The 20,692-nt window shown below is 35.8% G+C and overlaps 1 protein-coding gene across 1 annotated transcript in view; it reads right to left on the bottom strand.

Moving 5' to 3' along the window:
- The window catches only part of LOC138692235 (uncharacterized), a 75,367-nt gene extending 54,675 nt beyond the window's left edge, over window positions 1-20,692 (bottom strand). Inside the window, exon 1 of the mRNA XM_069815368.1 lies at window positions 20,547-20,692. The gene's annotated coding sequence lies outside the window, so the exon portion shown is untranslated. The remainder of the gene's footprint in view (window positions 1-20,546) is intronic.

Raw genomic sequence — 20,692 nt, 5'->3', positions numbered from 1 at the left:
ACTGGCGGGTGGGTGAGCAGGGATGGGAAGTGGAGGTGGGTCGATAGGGGTTGGGATCTTGGCGTGGGTGGGTAGGAGTGTGGGAACTGGGGGTGGGTAAGGGTTTGGAGGTGAATTGAGTAGGGAACCGGGTTTAGGGTGGGGACTGGGGTGTTTGGTGGGGTTTTTTTAATGACTCTGTATCAACTACCAACATTAAACTTATGACAGTGCGATGGTTTTTGGCGACAAGACCGAGGATTCGTCAAGAAATTACCTGAAATTCGCCATACGGTTGGGGAAACCTCGCAAAAAACTCAACCAAGTAATCAGCCCAAGTCGGAGTCGAACCCAGGCTCGATTGCACCTCCGGATCGGCAGGAAAACAAGCTACCGCCTGAGCTACGCCAGTGGCTACTGCGGGTGGTGTGGAGACTGGGGCTGGGTAGGGGTGTGGCTGGGGTTTGGGAAGTTGGTGGCTGGGGTAGGAATTTGTTTAGCAGCGAGGATGAAAATCCAAATTTTAATTCTCTTCGCGTTGCTGGGGTTCGTTTTAATTGCTTCTTATAACTTCGTAAATTAAATGAAATGAAATATAAAGATATGGTTTAGCCTATGTACAGTTAATAAAAGTTCGAATTGATCGAAGGCAATTCATGATTATTAGGCGGAAGCATAGAGCCCCGGCAACAACCAGAATGAAACAGGATTTCTGTTTTAGTTATCGGAAGACATTTAACTAAAAATCTTGCATCCCACGATAGAGGAATAGGTTACGAAATTAAATCGTAACGAGATACACTCAAATGTGTTATAATTTGTAATTCAATCTACAGAAAATTAAATCAAGCAATAAACTTCATAACGGAAATGTGACAATCACATCACATCCGTTTATTTCTAAAGTCAACGCAATTATATTAAGTTAGGCCTACTATCGTCAATATAATCCGTGATGGAAACTGAAGTCAATGGAACTATTAAGAACAGCTCAAACCTGACTAATATCAGTTGGTAGGGCAACTGACTGGAAGGTGGCTTGAGATCAGTTCCCTCCGAGATGAGGAGAGGAATTAACTTTGCCACAAAAAGATGAACGGCTGTGGGTTGTTCAGCCATGTTTCAATGGTTACCGGGTGTTTCTACCCCAGAAGTGGATAAATGGAACGAGATAATAAATTATGGCTGAATCTCGCTCCAAAGAGTACAGAAAGCATAGATCCCTACATCTATGCTTTGTGTAAACATAATTTTTGGTGGTACATACGCACCAAAGTAACTAAGAATAGATCGGTGTCAAAATTCCAAAATAACAGTGATTGCAAAGGCAAAGACAATCACATATTACATCTTTGTCAATAATTTCATCGAGAACATTTATTTTACTTATATGAACAAAAACCAGCATGTAAAATGTAATGCAGTGTAAACTGCGCACAACCAAACTAATATTAACAGATCACACCTGACTGATACCAGTTGGTAGGGCAACTGACTGGAAGTGGAGAGAAATTAACCCTGCTACAAAATGCAGGCATTCTCTATGCCTCCGCCTAGTCTGAATGGCCACCGGGTGTCTCTACCCGAGGACTGAACATGCGCAACGAGATGATAAAGCGTGGTTCAGTCTCTCTTGGAACAATACAGAAAGCATGGAGCCCTACCTCTGTGCTTTCTGTAAACACTGCTTTTGGTGAGACATAAGCATCAGAAGTAAGGAAACCGAATCGCTGTATTACAAATTGTAATGCATGCGATGTATTTTAAAACAAATATATAGAAATGATTCACAAATTTTAAAAGAAATTTCAACCAACACGTGAAAATAAAATCCAGCTTAAAAAAAATCACATCGCCACCATGTGAAAAAAAAAATCATATCCACAAAAAAATCATCTTCATAAAAAATCACATCACTAACACGAGAAAAAAAAACACATCTCTGAATTATAGAAATATCTTAAAATTTCTCTTGAATAAAAATATCCTGCTCTCAACTTCAATACTTCATTTGAAGTAAAATTTTTACATAAGAAAACTTTATTCATCGACAAAATAACAACGAACTTCTCAAATCGCCACACTTTCTTCAATGAAAAAGAAATCCAAACCCTATAAAAGATGACCATACCTTCTACAATCACTAATCGCTAAAACCAAGGAAATAAATCACATCTTCTTCCCTCATGAGAAACGAACCCACTTTATCACTAACTACTCCTACTTCAATCAATCCTCCTCCATCAATCAACAACAAATCAGCTTGTAATAATCATCTATTCATCATAGAAGAATATTATGTGAAGATAGCATCAAATGAAGAAAGAGGTTATTCATAAAATGTCAAAACTTCTGCAAAGAGTCTTCCAAGATTGACAAATCTTCATTCTAATAAGAAAATTACATCAAATTAACACACAAAAATAGACACAAAATGTTAAACATAATTTCAGTGAAAAACTATAAACTGTTACAATTACAACCTAGAAGAATATGAATACAAAATACCATCAGTAATGTCGTCTGAAATGAAGATTATATGGAGCTGTACTACATTACAACACACCGAGTTGCTGGGTGGCATCTCGAGAACTACTACGTCACATCGCAGCGAGTTGCTGGGTGACCTCACACCGAGTTGCTGGGTGACACTTCGAAAACTACATCACATCATAGTGAGAAGCTGGGTGACATCTCGAGAACTACTATGTCACACCAAAGCGACAAGTTGGGTGACATCTCGAGAACTAATATGTCAGACCAAAGCGACAAGCTGGGTGACATCTCGAGAACTACTACATCACATCGCAGCGAGTTTCTGGGTGACCTCACACCGAATTGCTGGGTGACACCTCGAGAACTACTACATCAGACGACACCGATTTTCTGGTTGACATCTCGAGATCTACTACATCAGACAACACCGAGTCCCTGGGTGACATCTCGAGAACTACTACATCAGACAACACCGAGTTCCTGGGTGACATCTCGAGAACTACTACATCAGACAACACCGAGTCCCTGGGTGACATCTCGAGAACTACTACATCAGACAACACCGAGTTCCTGGGCGACATCTCAAGAACTACTACATCAGACAACACCGAGTTCCTGGGTGACATCTCGAGAACTATTACATCAGACAACACCGAGTTCCTGGGCGACATCTCGAGAACTACTACGTCAGACAACACCGAGTTCCTGGGTGACATCTCGAGAACTACTACATCAGACAACACCGAGTTCCTGGGTGACATCTCGAGAACTACTACATCAGACAACACCGAGTTCCTGGGTGACATCTCGAGAACTATTACATCAGACAACACCGAGTTCCTGGGCGACATCTCGAGAACTACTACATCAGACAACACCGAGTTCCTGGGCGACATCTCGAGAACTACTACATCAGACAACACCGAGTTCCTGGGTGACATCTCGAGAACTACTACGTCAGACAACACCGAGTTCCTGGGCGACATCTCGAGAACTACTACGTCAGACAACACCGAGTTCCTGGGCGACATCTCGAGAACTACTACATCAGACAACACCGAATTCCTGGGTGACATCTCGAGAACTACTACATCAGACAACACCGAGTTCCTGGGTGACATCTCGAGAACTACTACATCAGACAACACCGAGTTCCTGGGTGACATCTCGAGAACTACTACATCACTCAACACCGTGTTCCTGGGTGACATCTCGAGAACTACTATGTCACATCATATCACAACGAGAATGACATTTTATTGTTAGAGATGTGTAATGAATTATAAATAAATGTCAATCTTGCAGAAATTATCCATAAATTTATTTGTGTATGCTTAGACCAATTGCATTGCCCATTTTATGTGAAGAGTCCACTGCAAGAATGATGGATGTCATTTGCAATACATTTTGCAGGAGAAGCAATTGAAAGTTTGAAATGCTTAGCGCTCAAAGCTTAACTGTGATTTTCCGATCATTACTGGACAATGATTATCAGTGTTAATGCCATATAACTCTCTATGTACATTCTGTATGTCTTAAGCTATGCATTGGCAGTCTTGGTTTATTTTCGACAAGAAAGTGACATCCATCATTCTTGCAGTGGACTCTTCATATGGAATATCACTAAACGATGAATGTTATGTATTAGAATCTTATTATTTCTTAGAATTTCACTTTAACAATTTCTCATAATCTAATTAACACTATATTTTCAAACCTCATTTACGTTAATCTAGATCAACTATCAGACCTAAAACAAAGTAATTTCTAGTTTTTTTTTAAAGAGAAACTATGATTTTGTCACATGGTTTTGTCAGCATTTTGCATAAGTTTTAATTTGAAATTTTGATCTGAAGAAATAATTCATTTTCATTTTGTAATTTCCATAATTCAACACACTTCTTGACTTAGAAACTTATAGACAGGGCTGGATAAGAGGATGAATTAGTCATTCTGTTAATATTCAGTACGTCAACGAATTAGTGAATAAATAAATGTGTGCGAGTCAACATGCGTAATAAATATAACTTATGCATTTGAATCACAACATCGATATGGGAAACATGTTCGGAACTGTGTTAAATCCAAAGGAAGGCGATCATAACAAAATTAAAGCTAATGGCAGTAGTGTAGCATAAAATTTTGAGCAGGGGAAGCTAACTCAAGTTGTCTTCCATTACATATGAGGAAACATATTTCAAAAGTATAGTCTTAAAATGAGTGGTATTCAATGTCAAGTCAGCAGTCCGAAGATTGCTTGGAACCTCATAAGTAACAGCAATAAGGCATCACCTCAAATGGTACGTATAATCTTTTCGCTGTAAGAAAAATCCTAATGTAAACAATAGCACGTGATTGAAGTGAGGCTTCATTGGCCGCTGTTTGGCGCCATAGATTCTCAGTACGTGTTCCCGCCTAATGTTGTACATTCTGTTTCATGTTAAACATTTCCCGTTACTCGTCAAGTAGGCCTAACCTCACTACTATGCATTCGTTTGCTTAGGAAACATTTACTTTATAATTACTGTAATTAAACCTCACTTAACTTATTATATACATTTAAGACTATTTGTTTTTCACCGCTTTTGAGAGGGTTTCCACTCTTATGATTAATAACCACACACACCGAGGATGCAGAAGCCATACTTCAGTACCACGTGCTAACGTGAACAACTACGAGCTCAAGTGACGCCAGCTTGTTACAAGAACAGACTACCTCGGTATTACTGTTGGTATTCTTCCGCGTTCATAGTACGTAACATAATATAAAAATAACTTTTCTTTTACATGGCGTTTTACATAAAAGTGAAGTTATATATTTCATCGTATGTAACAACTAGAATTCAATTTCTTATTTTCAAATAATACAAGATTATGGTTTCCAAATACGAACTTTACAGTATTTTCTTGCATCATGTGATTGTTTCGACTGGGAGCCAATCACGGGCATGACACCAACGTGCTTATGTTTACATTACCAAACAGTATAGTATAGTATGATTTCATTGTTTACACATATCTCTAACATATACGTATAACATTAGCTCAGTGTTCCGCAGCCGGTGTGCCTTCACAAGGTGAAAGGTGTGACTCGAAAATTAATTTAAATTAAAATGGTGTGTTGACAAAACATGCCCAATCCCCGAGTGTGTTGTGTGTGGTGAAAATCTCAGTAGTGCTATGGTTCTCAGTAAATTGAAACGACATTTGGTAACAAAACATTCCTTTCTGTCAAACGAAGATGTATATTATTATCGTCAGTTGTTGGAACAAAATAAAAAAAAAACAAGTGACTCTCATGACGATGTCGGTACAGGTTTCACAAAAAGTACAGGAAGCTAGCTATATGGTAGCCGAACTTATCGTAAAAAAAAAAAACATAATAGCTGAAACGTTGTTAATGCCTGAAAATCGGTCGTTTGAGATGTTCCCAACTATATGGCCCCTTGCTGAGGTAATAAAGTGTTGATGGACTTAATTAAAGAACATTTAGAAATCTTGCAAGCAGAAGTTCAAGAATTATTTCGGAGAGGGTGTTCAAGATTTTTACTGGGTTCGTGATTCATTCATTGTGAAGTCAAAACATCTTCCGAATAATATACTCGTACAAGAGGAACTAGCAGATTTAAAAGCAGACAGAATATTGAAATTAAAACTTCTCGAAGTGCCTTTGGAAACATTTTGGTTGTCAATAAGGAGTGAATACCCGGCTATCTCCGAGTTGGCAGTTAATATGTTATTACCATTTTCAACTACATAATATATGTGTGAACTAGGCTTCTCGACGTTAACTGAAAATTAAAACATCAAAGAGGGAGAGACTCAAATCCATCGATGAAGAAATGAGGCTTGCACTGTTAACGATTCCGCCACAGATCAGCCTCCTGTGTGCAGCTAAGCAGGCCCAAGTATCACATTGAAGGTGTGAGTAGAGTTATTTACTTTAATATTAGTAATATAAATGTGCATTTTATACAGTGAATTTAAAGTTAATAAATTCTTAATAAATGCAAGAGTCGATTTCTGTTTTATGACAATAATAATAATAATAATAATAATAATAATAATAATAATAATAATAATAATAATAATACATTTAATCTTGCTTGCAGACTCTCCATCAATCCTAAACAGATGGAAAAACTATTTTGCGCGACTACTAAATGTACATAGGCCAAACAGAAATGATCGGACGAAATTGAAATACAAACTGCTGAGCCATTTATATCCGAACCCACGCTTTCAGAAGTCGAAATTGTGATAGAAAATCTGAAAAAGTACAAGTCCCCAGGTATCGATCAAATTCCAGCAGAATTAATACAAGAGGGTGGAAGTGCATTATATAGCGAAATTTATAAACTTGTACTTGCTATTTGGGAAAAGGAAATTGTACCAGAACAATGGAAGGAGTCCATAATTGTACCTATTTTTAAAAAGGGGGACAAAAACAACTGTGGTAACTTTCGAGGAATATCACTTTTGTTGACGTCGTACAAAATTTTGTCCAATATTCTTTTGAGAAGATTAACTCCGTACGTAGATGAAATTATTGGGGATCATCAGTGCGGTTTTCGGCGTAATAGATCGACTATTGATCAGATTTTTTGTATTCGACAGATAATGGAGAAAAAATGGGAGTATAAGGGTACAGTACATCAGTTATTCATAGATTTCAAAAAGGCATATGACTCGGTTAAGAGGGAAGTATTATATGATATTCTTATTGAATTTGATATTCCCAAGAAACTAGTTCGATTAATTAAAATGTGTCTCAGTGAAACATACAGTAGAGTCCGTATAGGTCAGTTTCTATCTGATGCTTTTCCAATTCACTGCGGGCTAAAGCAGGGAGATGCACTATCACCTTTACTTTTTAACTTCGCTTTAGAATATGCCATTAGGAAAGTTCAGGATAACAGGCAGGGTTTGGAATTGAACGGGTTACATCAGCTTCTTGTCTATGCGGATGACGTGAATATGTTAGGAGAAAATCCACAAACGATTAGGGAAAACACGGAAATTTTACTTGAAGCAAGTAAAGCGATCGGTTTGGAAGTAAATCCCGAAAAGACAAAGTATATGATTATGTCTCGTGACCAGAATATTGTACGAAATGGGAATATAAAAATTGGAGATTTATCCTTCGAAGAGGTGGAAAAATTCAAATATCTTGGAGCAACAGTAACAAATATAAATGACACTCGGGAGGAAATTAAACGCAGAATAAATATGGGAAATGCGTGTTATTATTCGGTTGAGAAGCTCTTATCATCCAGTCTGCTGTCCAAAAATCTGAAAGTTAGAATTTATAAAACAGTTATATTACCGGTTCTTTTGTATGGTTGTGAAACTTGGACTCTCACTCTGAGAGAGGAACATAGGTTAAGGGTGTTTGAGAATAAAGTGCTTAGGAAAATATTTGGGGCTAAGTGGGATGAAGTTACAGGAGAATGGAGAAAGTTACACAACGCAGAACTGCACGCATTGTATTCTTCACCTGACATAATTAGGAACATTAAATCCAGACGTTTGTGATGGGCAGGGCATGTAGCACGTATGGGCGAATCCAGAAATGCATATAGAGTGTTAGTTGGGAGACCGGAGGGAAAAAGACCTTTGGGGAGGCCGAGACGTAGATGGGAGGATAATATTAAAATGGTAATAATAATAATAATACATTTAATTACATTACGTAATTATATTAACACAGTCACATAATATGTTTCTGAGGGGATTAATATTTTGTTGTGCCGTGTTGAGTCTAGGCCCATCTAGAGTATGCCGTGAGTATAAAAAGGTTACAGAACACTGCATTAACTCACTTCCTGGCATATTTAGAGAAATCACAATATTAACGGTCAATAGATACTGTATTAGTATAATTACGTAAGTATGCGTCTGTCTTTTGGTTGTGTCCATCATTGACAGCAAGGGAGTCGGTCATTTGTTTTCTAAATCACACTTTTGAGACTGGATTAATGTTGCTCAGGATAGGCACCGATGGCGGGCTTATGTGAGGACGGCAATGAACCTCCGGGTTCCTTAAAAGCCAGTAAGTAAGTAAGTAAGTAAGTAAGTCCAATGAGGCAGTCCCGTTACTGGGAAAGCTGAAAGAGTGTCTTTCTTATTATTATACACAAATTAAAAAAAAAAAAAAAACATTTTAAAGTAAGGCACGTGATGAATGTTTTCTTTCGTTTCCTGATCTACAGTTGTTTTAAATTGAGTTAATCCTTTCAGGCATTTTGGCTAAGAAGTTCATTATTCATGTAAGTGACGCTAAAGTAAAGATTCATGTTGATGGACGAGGAAAGCTTTTTAAAGACAATTCGTTTTGGTTGTCTGTTGTTGAGTTTCTGAGATTTCCGAAAAGTCTAACAACCAGTTTAATTAAAAAAAAAAAAAAAAAAAAGACAACACGGGCAACGCCCGGTGCTTTCAGCTAGTGTGATATATTTATCGATTTTCAGATTTTTGCCCTATTAAATAACTTAAATAGTGATACAGCAAATAATAAAATCTCTTATATGTAATTATATTTCTTTCTTTCGAAAATGTAAGAATTCGCGATCTCCTATGTACCACTGCCATAGAATGAATGAATGTGTTTTTTCTTCCCACTGACAATTTTTAATATAAGCAAAAGCTAAAACTGAAATATTTATTGTCAATTTATCGAGGATGTTTCATTCACTACATTACGTAAATTAATCTTTAACGAGTGGAACATGATTACTAGCCTAAATTATACAAAACAGTTGACGGTTGGAGGTCCGCCAAAATGAAATAAGAGTCCGTGACACTCGATGTTGGGATCACTGCTGGGCCGTGTTCTGAGGCTGCCTTTAGCCTTTAGGCATGGATCCAAATTCCCGCTCGGAAGTTACCTGGTCGGTATTTTCCCAGGGTTTTCCCCTATTACAAGGCGAACGGTGGCGGATCCCTGACTCATCTCAACAATACAACCTCCTTGCTCTCATGAATTCCATAATCTTCGGGTATTCGCATATAACATCGTGAAATAAGCGACAAAATAATACATTGTGTAAAAGTATAAACCGTCATGTTTCCCTATATTAAAAAAAATTGTATTGTAGGAGCCATTATCATCCGTGACGAATAAGCTGTTATGAGCAGTAGAATGGTTACACTTCGGTGATTTTCACCGCAAGCAAGGAAGCGAACTAACGTAGCTGTGTCATATTTACTCTATATCATGGCCGCCCAAACTACGACCCGCAGGCCACATTCGCCCATCTTTGTTCTTGTAAAAATTAAAAATTTGTATCTTAAATCAATAGCGATTTTAGAGCTTTATTTCTTGACCACAGGTCTTTCAGTGAAACCTGGACTGATTTTGCACTGGATGATTAATTCATATTAGTGAATATGGTGATGTAATTTAGCACGCAGAAGTAAGATGGCTGAGCCGTGGTCACACATTGACAAGATTTCGAAGAAAAAGTTCTTCCGCGTGAATTATTAAGTAGTTCCGATCAGTTATTATTAGGGATCTGTCTGTCTGTCTACCCGCCCTGCTCTAACTGTCTGTCTGTCTGCCTGTCTATCTAAAATCCTGAACAAACCAAACCTAACCTGTCATTGATCGCTTATTTTCCTTTCCACATATTGGCAGCACTCATCTCAGAAGCCCTCTGCTGGATATACTCTCAATTAAAACTGACAGTATGTAATAATGGTTTATAATAATAATGGTTTATTTTAACTGGCAGAGTTAAGGCCATTCGGCCTTCTCTTCCACTCAACCAGTATGATAGAAAATTACTACATTGCTATGAATATAACACAATTAATACAATACAATACAATTCAAAGCAATACTATACTACAATACAAGACAATATAATACACAATTAATATAATACAATGACAATTCTTTTCATCTTCACAACACCAATAAAATAATTATGTAATAATAATAATAATAATAATAATAATAATAATGATAGTCATACCTAAATTAAATTAAATTATTAAACTCGATCACTTATTATAACTTCAATTTGACTGCGCCCGTAAGAAATCGTTTAGCCTTTTCTTGAAAGTGGTTATTGTCTGGCAGCCCCTAATCTTCTGAGGTAGAGAATTCCATTCACGGGGGACTGAGACAGTAAAAGAGGATGAATAGTGGGATGTTCTATGGACAGGAATTGCTAGGATTTGGCTCTCCTGTGACCTGGTGTTTAGATTGTGATTGGAGGATAAGTAGTTAAACCGGGAACGAAAATAATTTGGAGTAGAAGTGTGGAGAACTCGAAACAGAAGAGACAGCGAACGAAGTGTTCTACGGTTACTAAGTTGCAGCCAGGATAAAGATTTGAACGAGAGTGTAATGTGGTCAAATTTGTGAGCATTGCTGATGAATCTGACACACATATTGTGCACACACTGCAGCTTGTTCGAAAGGTCAGTTGTCAAGTCTGTAAGTCTGTAAGTAACGGACAGTGATGTCTTCCTATTGCACTATACTTGTTTTTTTTTTTTAAAGATGGGACATGACAGTTAAGTGGCCGAGTTTGGAACTACAGTGCTATGTTGCATACATTTTCAAATTTCGCAGAAGAAATATTACTCTTGACAATTTTTTACAAACAAAATCAATATGGTCTGTCCAGGTAAGTGTGCCTTCACAGCAATACCAAGAAGTTTAAAGTTATTATTTTCCATGACTGTACTACTAAATAACAGAGGTGCAGTTTTACTTTCATTTAAAAAAATTATTGAAACTAAACCATTTTTTGCAGTCATCAAAAACTGAATTAGTAAGAGTTTCCAATTAATCAATATCACCACAGCTTGTCAAAAAAGTGGCATCATCAGCGAATACCACAGAATAAGCAGAGATATTGCACTTCAAATATTTAAACATTATTAAAAACAGAATAGGATCCAACATTGATCCTTGAGGCACACCATATTTTACTTTCATGAGCTTAGATTTATTGCCATCAATGAAGACACACTGCTGACGGTTACTGAAGTAAGATACAAATAATTTCAATTCATTACCTCTAATACCATAATATTGTAATTTTTCTAATACAGGGACATCATTTTATTTTTACTTCAATTTTTATTGTACCTGAGTTTTTTAATGTACTTCACTCCCACCCCTTCTACTAAGGAAGTTCCAACTCCACACAGAACCAAGACCGCAGATAGCAAGCAGTACTGAGTTACTGGGTATAGTACGTTCCAGAAATATGTTCGCGTTTTCCAGTGACGAAAGAGCTTTCAATATTGAATCATATTTTCGCACAGGTACTGTCCGTTTGCCTACGTCGCATCCCGATTTCCCCCACCTGCTTCTGCTCGCCCCTCTGTAAAAGCTGGGCTGTCTTAGCTCTTTTCTGAAAACATTAATTTCTCTTAAGAATTGGACGTTTACGTAATATTATACAGCTGTTTGATTTAACTTAAATAAAAGGGCCTCGTTAAGTAATTAACTGTCACGTGATTTCCTCCCTTTCTACAATCATGCGGCATAACCACTTGGACGGACAGTAGATAGCATGTCTCAGTAATTTTATCTGTGCGGGTCGGGCAGTAGTGAAGATTGAATTCACAGTACGTAGAGTAGGTACAGAATTATTTCAACATGAGTTACTAGTACGAAGGACGAAACTGGCAATTGGAATTAGATGCAATAGTGTATAGTGCGATAATATGCACAAAAGAACTGAAGCCTGTATCGAAATGAACGGCCACCATTTTCAAAATTGTGTTTAAATATTCATATTATGATTATTTTTCAATTTAACTTCTTTCTCTATATTGTACGCTAATGTGCTGTAGACAGTATAATATACACTGCATAATGAATACGTTCGCATGGATAACTCACTTCGTGAGTAAAAACACTTATTCTTAATACAGTACTGTACTTTGATTAAAGAAAAACCTAATGAAAATTATCAAACTCAAAATCGCGATATTTCCTAGTTTACGTAAATGGATGAACTACTTTTCTTCCATCCTATACCTAGTAGAGTGATTTGTGTTTTACGCCAATATCATCGAACTCCAGTCTTGGAGGGGGGAGCAAGCGGTGTTTCCGGTTCTCTAAAGGTATAGACAGGTTAATATTAAAAATGTTAGTAAAAATGAAATGATGTCCCTATATAACGTCATGCGAAACACAGTCGAAAGCCTTACTTAAATCACAAAATGTATCAGAGCCAAATTTGTGGTCCTCAAGAACTTCTAAAATGTAACTAATAAAACTTATAACAGCTTTGGTTGTATTAGAATTAGAGCTGAATCCATATTGAGAATTAGAAAACATGTTATTAGATTCAAAGTACTCACAAATTTGATTTTTTATTGCAGTTTCAAATATTTTAGCAAAAACAGGAATGAGCGAAATTGACCTATGGTTACTGGGTTCCGTTTCGTTGCCCTTTTTAAAAATGGGCATCATCTTTGAAATCTTTAAAACATCAGCAAATACACCAGTGCTAAGACAATCATTAATACAAACAGTCAATGGATCTACAATACATTGAATGATGTGTTTCATAAACTTATTATAAATATCATAATAATCTTTACTGTTTGTGTTTTTCATGGAAGAAACAATTTTTAAAACATCATCTGTAGAAATAAATTTCCATTTGAAAACCAACTTGGGCTTATTAAATTTAGATAATAATTCACTCACTGAAGAATCAGATAGTTCCAACTGAGCATTTATAATTTCAGGATGATTGGACAGATACTCACTAACTTCATTACACGTAACAACAACCTTATTATTTTTACGTTGAGTGGCTTTCAATTTGATTAAGGACCATGCCGTTCTGCATTTATTATCAGAAGCTTCAATAAGTCTGACATTAGCATTCAACTTAGCATTCCTAATGGCATACTTATATTCTTTGTTACACTTTTTATAAGTCTGAACTATTAAGGGATCTTTAGTGCTATTGGCCAATATATGAAGACACATAATCATGTATGTGAGAGTTGTTTATTGAGTGGAATTGTATAAAAAATGTGGTGTATTAAAAATTGCATATTTACTTGTGTCTTGTGTGCATTTATGAAGCCATTCCATCTCTAGTTTAATTTGATCAGTTAAAAAGCGCAACGAAAATCAAATATAGCTTATCTGGTGCGTGGCGAGGTGGAAGATTCAATCTAATTTCTACTCCATTTGTATTGTTTTTTGGTCCAGGAGAAATATCGTTCTTTACGAAAACACTGGTCTTTTAGTCACACTGTAGCTTAGCCACCAATTTTATTTTTACTCCATTTGTATTGTATTTTTAGTCCACGGGAAATACTCGTCTTTTATTAACAGATTTACAGAAGACCTACAATGTTTTGGTCCGGGGAAAAAATTCGTCTTTTAGTATTTGATTCATAGTACTATGGTGACACACTATAGCTTAGCCACTGATTTTATTTTTACACCATTTGTATCCTATTTTTGGTCCACGGGAAATACTCGTTTTTTATTCACAAATTTAAAGTAGGCCTACTATTTTTTGGTACAGGGAAATTCTCGTATTTTAGTATTTGTTTCACAGTACAACGGTGGCACACTATAGCTTAGCCACTGATTTTATTTTTACACCATTTGTATCCTATTTTTGGTCCACGGGAAATACTTGTTTTTTATTCACAAATTTACAGTAGGCCTACTATTTTTGGTGCAGGGAAATTCTCGTATTTTAGTATTTGTTTCACAGTACAACGATGGCACACTATAGCTTAGCCACTGATTTTATTTTTACACCATTTGTATCCTATTTTTGGTCCACGGGAAATACTCGGTTTTTATTCACAAATTTACAATAGGCCTACTATTTTTGGTGCAGGGAAATTCTCGTATTTTAGTATTTGTTTCACAGTACAACGATGGCACACTATAGCTTAGCCACTGATTTTATTTTTACACCATTTGTATCCTATTTTTGGTCCACGGGAAATACTTGTTTTTTATTCACAAATTTACAGTAGGCCTACTATTTTTGGTGCAGGGAAATTCTCGTATTTTAGTATTTGTTTCACAGTACAACTATGGCACACTATACCTTAGCCACTGATTTTATTTTTACACCATTTGTATCGTATTTTTGGTCCACGGGAAATACTCGTCTTTTATTCATACATTTACAGTAGGCCTACTATTTTTTGGTGCAGGGGAATACTCGTCTTTTAGTACTTGATTCATAGTACTACGGTAGTAAACTATAGCTTAGTCACTGATTTTATTTTTACTCCATTTGTATCCTATTTTTGGTCCACGGGAAATACTCGTTTTTTATTCATAAATTTACAGTAGGCCTACTATTTTTTGGTACAGGGGAATTCTCGTATTTTAGTATTTGTTTCACAGTACAACGGTGGCACACTATAGCTTAGCCACTGATTTTATTTTTACACCATTTGTATCCTATTTTTGGTCCACGGGAAATACTTGTTTTTTATTCACAAATTTACAGTAGGCCTACTATTTTTGGTGCAGGGAAATTCTCGTATTTTAGTATTTGTTTCACAGTACAACGATGGCACACTATAGCTTAGCCACTGATTTTATTTTTACACCATTTGTATCGTATTTTTGGTCCACGGGAAATACTCGTCTTTTATTCATACATTTACAGTAGGCCTACTATTTTTTGTTGCAGGGGAATACTCGTCTTTTAGTACTTGATTCATAGTACTACGGTAGTACACTATAGCTTAGCCATTGATTTTATTTTTACTCCATTTGTATCGTACTTTTGGTCCATGGGAAATACTCGTCTTTTATTCATACATTTACAGTAGGCCTACTATTTTTTGGTGCAGGGGAATACTCGTCTTTTAATATTTTATTCACAGTACTACGGTCGCACAATATAGCTTAGCCACTGATTTTATTTTTACTCCACTGTATCCTATTTTTGGTCCACGGGAAATACTCGCCTTTTATTAACAGATTTACAGAAGACTACTATTTTTTGGTGCAGGGAAAATACTCGTCTTTAAGTATTTTATTCACAGTATTACAGTGGCACACTATATCTTAGTACTTGATTTTATTTTTACTCCATTTGTATCGTATTTTTGGTCTAAGGGAAATACTCGTTTGTTATTCACAAATTTATATATAGTAGGCCTACCATTTTTGGTCCAGGAAAAATACTCTTCAACGCAAAAATTGCCTAATGGTTGCTGCGTTAACATATAGGCTACTTTGAAGGTTGAACGGTGAGGGTGATTGAAGTTTCCGGAGGGAAGAGACGTTCCTTGTATTGGAAAAAATCTCTTTCACATTCCCCCCTTCTAAATTGGATCATACTGTAAGGTATAAGTTGTAAATTATAATATTGATATTTTGTATGTAAACAACTCAAGGATTATTTGAGAGTCACGGAACACAGTTTGGAAACCGCGATAATGTTATCAAAAGATAAATTACTGTTATCTGTAATCAAACAAAATTGAGTGCATAGACATTGTTTTGCTATCTTAGATGTAAGAGATAGCATATCAAACATGCGAATAGCTTTGCGTAAGAAAAGAATACAGTTTGATAAATTTAGAGTTAGAGTTAGTACAATATTCTGCCAAAATAATATTTTGATAAACTTCTAGCTATAGTTAGTACAATACCATAACATGGGGTGAATGTTATCACATTTTTCAGTCTTCTAAGCGTTAACCATATAAGGTTACATCCTAGCGAAGCCGATTTAATGTTCTAATATTCTATTTTTCAGAATCATAACTACGGAATATAAAATCCTCATTGTTTTCAAATTCATTTTTGAAAACGTTCATTGTTGATCGGCTACATTAACTTAAAAATGTTAATATTATTGCGTAAAACATGGTGAATATGAACTGTCCCATAAACCAGTGGCGTAGCGTCAATGTAAGCTAAAAAGCTTAGCTTCCCCAGTTAATAATAATTTCATAATAAACCTGCAGTTTATGGACAAAATTATTTATTAATTTTAATAGAATTTATATTTACGCGTTAAACATTGCGATGCGGCAGCTCAGGATGATTTGTGATGCAGCAGTAAACAAGAAGCCTGCACACACCAGCTTCCAAGCAGGCCGGTTTCTTCTGTGTAACACACCCCGCAGATTTTCCATCCCTTTCTAACCAAACTACCCTAGTCGCAAGGCTCGCAAGAAGCTAGCTTTAACATTTAAAATAAGTAGTTTCCGAGTTATCCCTTTTCGTCAGTTGTGTTCAGTTAAAGTGTTAGTGTGCACTTGGCTGATATAATAAATAATGAGCGAAATAACAGTTCCTGACACTAATTTACTTGAATTGTTTTAGGATAATTGTATTATCAAGACAGACTTACGAACAAAAGTGTGATTTAAAAAACAAATGACCGACTCCCTTGCTGTCAATGAAGGACACAACCAAAAGACAGACGCATACTTACGTAATGATACTAATATTGTGATTTCTCTAAGTATGACAGGGAGTGAGCTAATGTTATACGTATACGTGTCTATTTGTTAAGAGATATGTGTAAACCGTGAAATCATATTTTACTACGTACCATTTGAGGTCATGCCTTATTGGTGTTACTTACGATGTTCCAACCAATCTTCGACTGCTGACTTGAAATTGACTACTATTTATTTTAAGACTGTATTTTTGTAATACGTTTTCTCGTATTGCATGAAAGACAACTTCAGTTAGCTTCCCCTGCTCAAAATTTCATGCTACGCCACTGCCATAAACCCGGTGTTAAATAGACCCACTCTTTTTTACACAAACCGCCTAAATTTAGCAGACCATTAAGAAGTAATTACTCACTTATTAAATTAGACGAAGACTTCTTGCAGTAGATTTTATGAAATTTTTAAAGGCACCAATATGAACACTCACCTAGTTTTTTGAAAACTTCGAAATGCATTTCACACAGTTTACAAAATGAATCACCCGGAGTGCGATCTAAATACAACCAATCATAATTTCCTATCGTTAAGCACTTTTCATTGACTACTCAATACGTATTTTCTTTTTAAGAAAAGTAAACAATATCTGATGTTTTGGCATCATACCGTGAAATATTTATACATTTATGAATATGCTGTAACTATTTTAGTAAACAAAATTATTATATTTGCTAAACAAAACTTGCACTGAAAACTACGTTAATAAAAAAACAGCATTCCTGACTTCTTCAGTTAGTAATAATAATAATCAAGACTGAAATTTCAGACGATTTAAGGAGAAATGTATTGGGTGGTGCATAAGTTCGTGGCGTTTTTCGTTATTATGGTAGCTGTGTCAGTCTAGTATATACAGTCACAAAGCTTGAGTTGTGAGGGTACTAGGAACAATAGACTGTGCCGGTACTATTTCGCATTATCTGTTACGAGGCGATAGTAGCGATCCTAGTGGTTAGCAACTATCTATGGTTGCATATTCCCTACATATTGAGCTTCGTGACTGTATATACTAGACTGTGGTATTATTAAATGAAAGAAAGTACAGAAAAACACTATGAACTTATGCACCAATCATAGGTCCAAACTGACCAAAAATCACATTTTTTAAAATCTAGTCTAAAAAAATATTACACAGTGTTATGAATCTCTCAATCAAATTTTACGGTCAAAATGTTAGTCTAAATTGGTTTCAATCAAGAAGAACCACAAAGCAGTTCTATAAAAAAGATTGGAGAGGGACTTGGACTAGAAAATAATTGTAAAAATGTTTCTTCTTCAGGATTTAGAATAATAGATTTATCAATTCTTTCGTGTGCTATAAACAGCGTCTCTTGTTGTTCTTGTGAGTCACAAGAGGTAAAAAAAAAATAATCATTATAAGGCATGCATATTCAAACTTTACGATTTGTTATCCGATGTACCCAATTTTCAATAAAGAAAGAACATTTCTCAGAAACTATTTGACATAAAGTAATAACATTTTGCACACTCCTTTATTTTTGCATAATGCAGATTTCCTTCCAAAAATTTGTTTTAGGTGAATATTTAAAAAACTTTATTCTGGCAAAGCAATGATATTAAAAAAAAAATACTACTGCATTTTTTTATTTATTTTGAAAAAAAAAACAATTGAATTTTTACAATTCTGTATGCAGGAATTTGTTACATATAGTGTAGAGCAGCGTTTCTCAAACATTTTTGAAGTGAGGACCACTTTTTAAAGTCAAAACAGTTCCGCGGACCACCTTACTCTTGTTACATTCGAAAGCAAATTTATCATTTTTGTAGCATATAGTAATACCAGTATATTTATATTTTAAAATAGAATTAATTCATTAAATTTAATTTAATTAATTTTATATGAGTATTAACTGAGTTAATGTTAATAGAAGAAAATTAATTAATTAATTAATCTTATAATTCAACTTATTAGAGTTTGGATCATTTTTAACTTGTTAACTAAAAAAAATAAATAAATGTTGTAGTACTCACATTAATGAGATGGATGAGCCTGCCGATTCTTGCACAGTTGTTCTATATTTGAATGTATGCTCGTAAGCTTAAGTCGGAGATCGTCACATACATCGAGTCGATTTCGGTACTTTTTTTATTAGAGTTAGTGATGAAAGCCCTTTCCCACACAGATACCAGAACCAAACTGAATTATAATCTCTAAAGCACCATTGTACAGTACACTATATTAACTTTTTACTTGTGATGAGGTCCAGAATTCAGCCATATCTTCCGCTTGGAATTTTTAAGTCCGGTGTCATTCGAGAGTTCAATTAACTGTTCTCTTTCACTCAATGAAAGTTTGTTAGTTTCAATATCGCAATGAAAGGGATCACGAACCCATGAAAATTCGTCATACTTACTTGGAAAATAAGTTTCAAATTGTGACCTCAGAGTTTCGAGATGCGAATATATGTCATTGCATAATTCTTTTCCAAAAAGGAGATCATTTTCAACCAAAAAAAACTCTAGGGTTGGAAATGGTGAAAAAATTCTCTGTTTTACACACTTGACCTACAAACCAAATTTCCTCTCCAACCAATTTATTTTCTCATGCGCATTGAGAACAGTCAAGGGACCTTGTAGAGAGAGATTTAGTTTGGTTAGTTTTGAGAATACATCTGAAAGATTTGCCAATGTACTTAGCCACATCTCATCAGCAAAAAATGATGTAAAATCGTCGTTAATTTCTTTTACAAATGACAGTACTTTCTTGTCGTACCTTTCTCGTGACAGCCAGTGAACTTCAGAATGAAGAAGGACCACAGGTGATCCGCGGACCATAGTTTGAGAAACGCTGGTGTAGAGCAAATGTGTACAAAATTTCAGAACCATGTCTTTAATAGATAATGAAAAAAATGTTCGTTATATTTCGTGATATCAGGTTAGGTTAGGTGGGTTCGTAATTAGGCTTCCTGACGTGGTAAGGTATTGCAATTAAATGTCATAATAGAGTCAGTCATTGTAAATATCTGTACCAAATTTCAGATGGATAGCTCATAAATTGTGGCATCAGTGATTAATTAGATATAACAGTGTATTTGAGACTACGTCTTTCCTTAAATTTCAACCAATCAATTCCTTACATAAAAAAACAACTGCCTGAATATATCCGTAACAGAATTTAGTTTAGTTACTGAAAAGCCATATCAAATTTAAATATTATAATATTGAGTGTTGTGTTTTTTAGTTTAAAAAGTATAAAACCTCCCGAGGGGACATCCTGGAATCCTGGGACGTGGGGAATTCACTCCGGGTCACCCCCTAAGCCAGGTTCTACAGTAAAAATCCAATCCCCTTGACGAGAAACTGTTAGCAGCTTGGGCATTAACCCAATTCATGATCATGCACCTCGGATTTTAGAAATGCTTCACTTTTTAATTTCCTTAAAAGTACGGTATATAAATGTTTTCCCGTCACCTTCTCAACTTAATACGATAGAAATGCTACCGTTGGCAACACTGGACGCAGCGAGACAAAGAACCCATAAGATGGGAGGCGAGATTTTCGGGGAATCCCAATAATCTGTCATTGCTTGAATGTTACACTACAACTACGTCATACCACAATGATAAAAAAAAATAATCACAATCAAAACCTAAGCTATCCGTAGAAAATCTTACCTCGTTCTCTGTGTTGAAGAGATGATATTAGCCGTGCAATACGTAACTTAACATCGACGGAAAATGTCTACACACCCGCCGTAGGCATACTGCATTGATAGCTTCCTGTGTTGACAGCAATATCGATCGCAGAGCGCGCATGCGCA

Source organism: Periplaneta americana, chromosome 16 (assembly GCF_040183065.1).
Source record: "Periplaneta americana isolate PAMFEO1 chromosome 16, P.americana_PAMFEO1_priV1, whole genome shotgun sequence".
In the NCBI taxonomy this organism is placed as follows: Eukaryota; Metazoa; Arthropoda; class Insecta; order Blattodea; family Blattidae; genus Periplaneta; species Periplaneta americana.
This window is presented reverse-complemented; position numbering and strand designations above follow the sequence as displayed.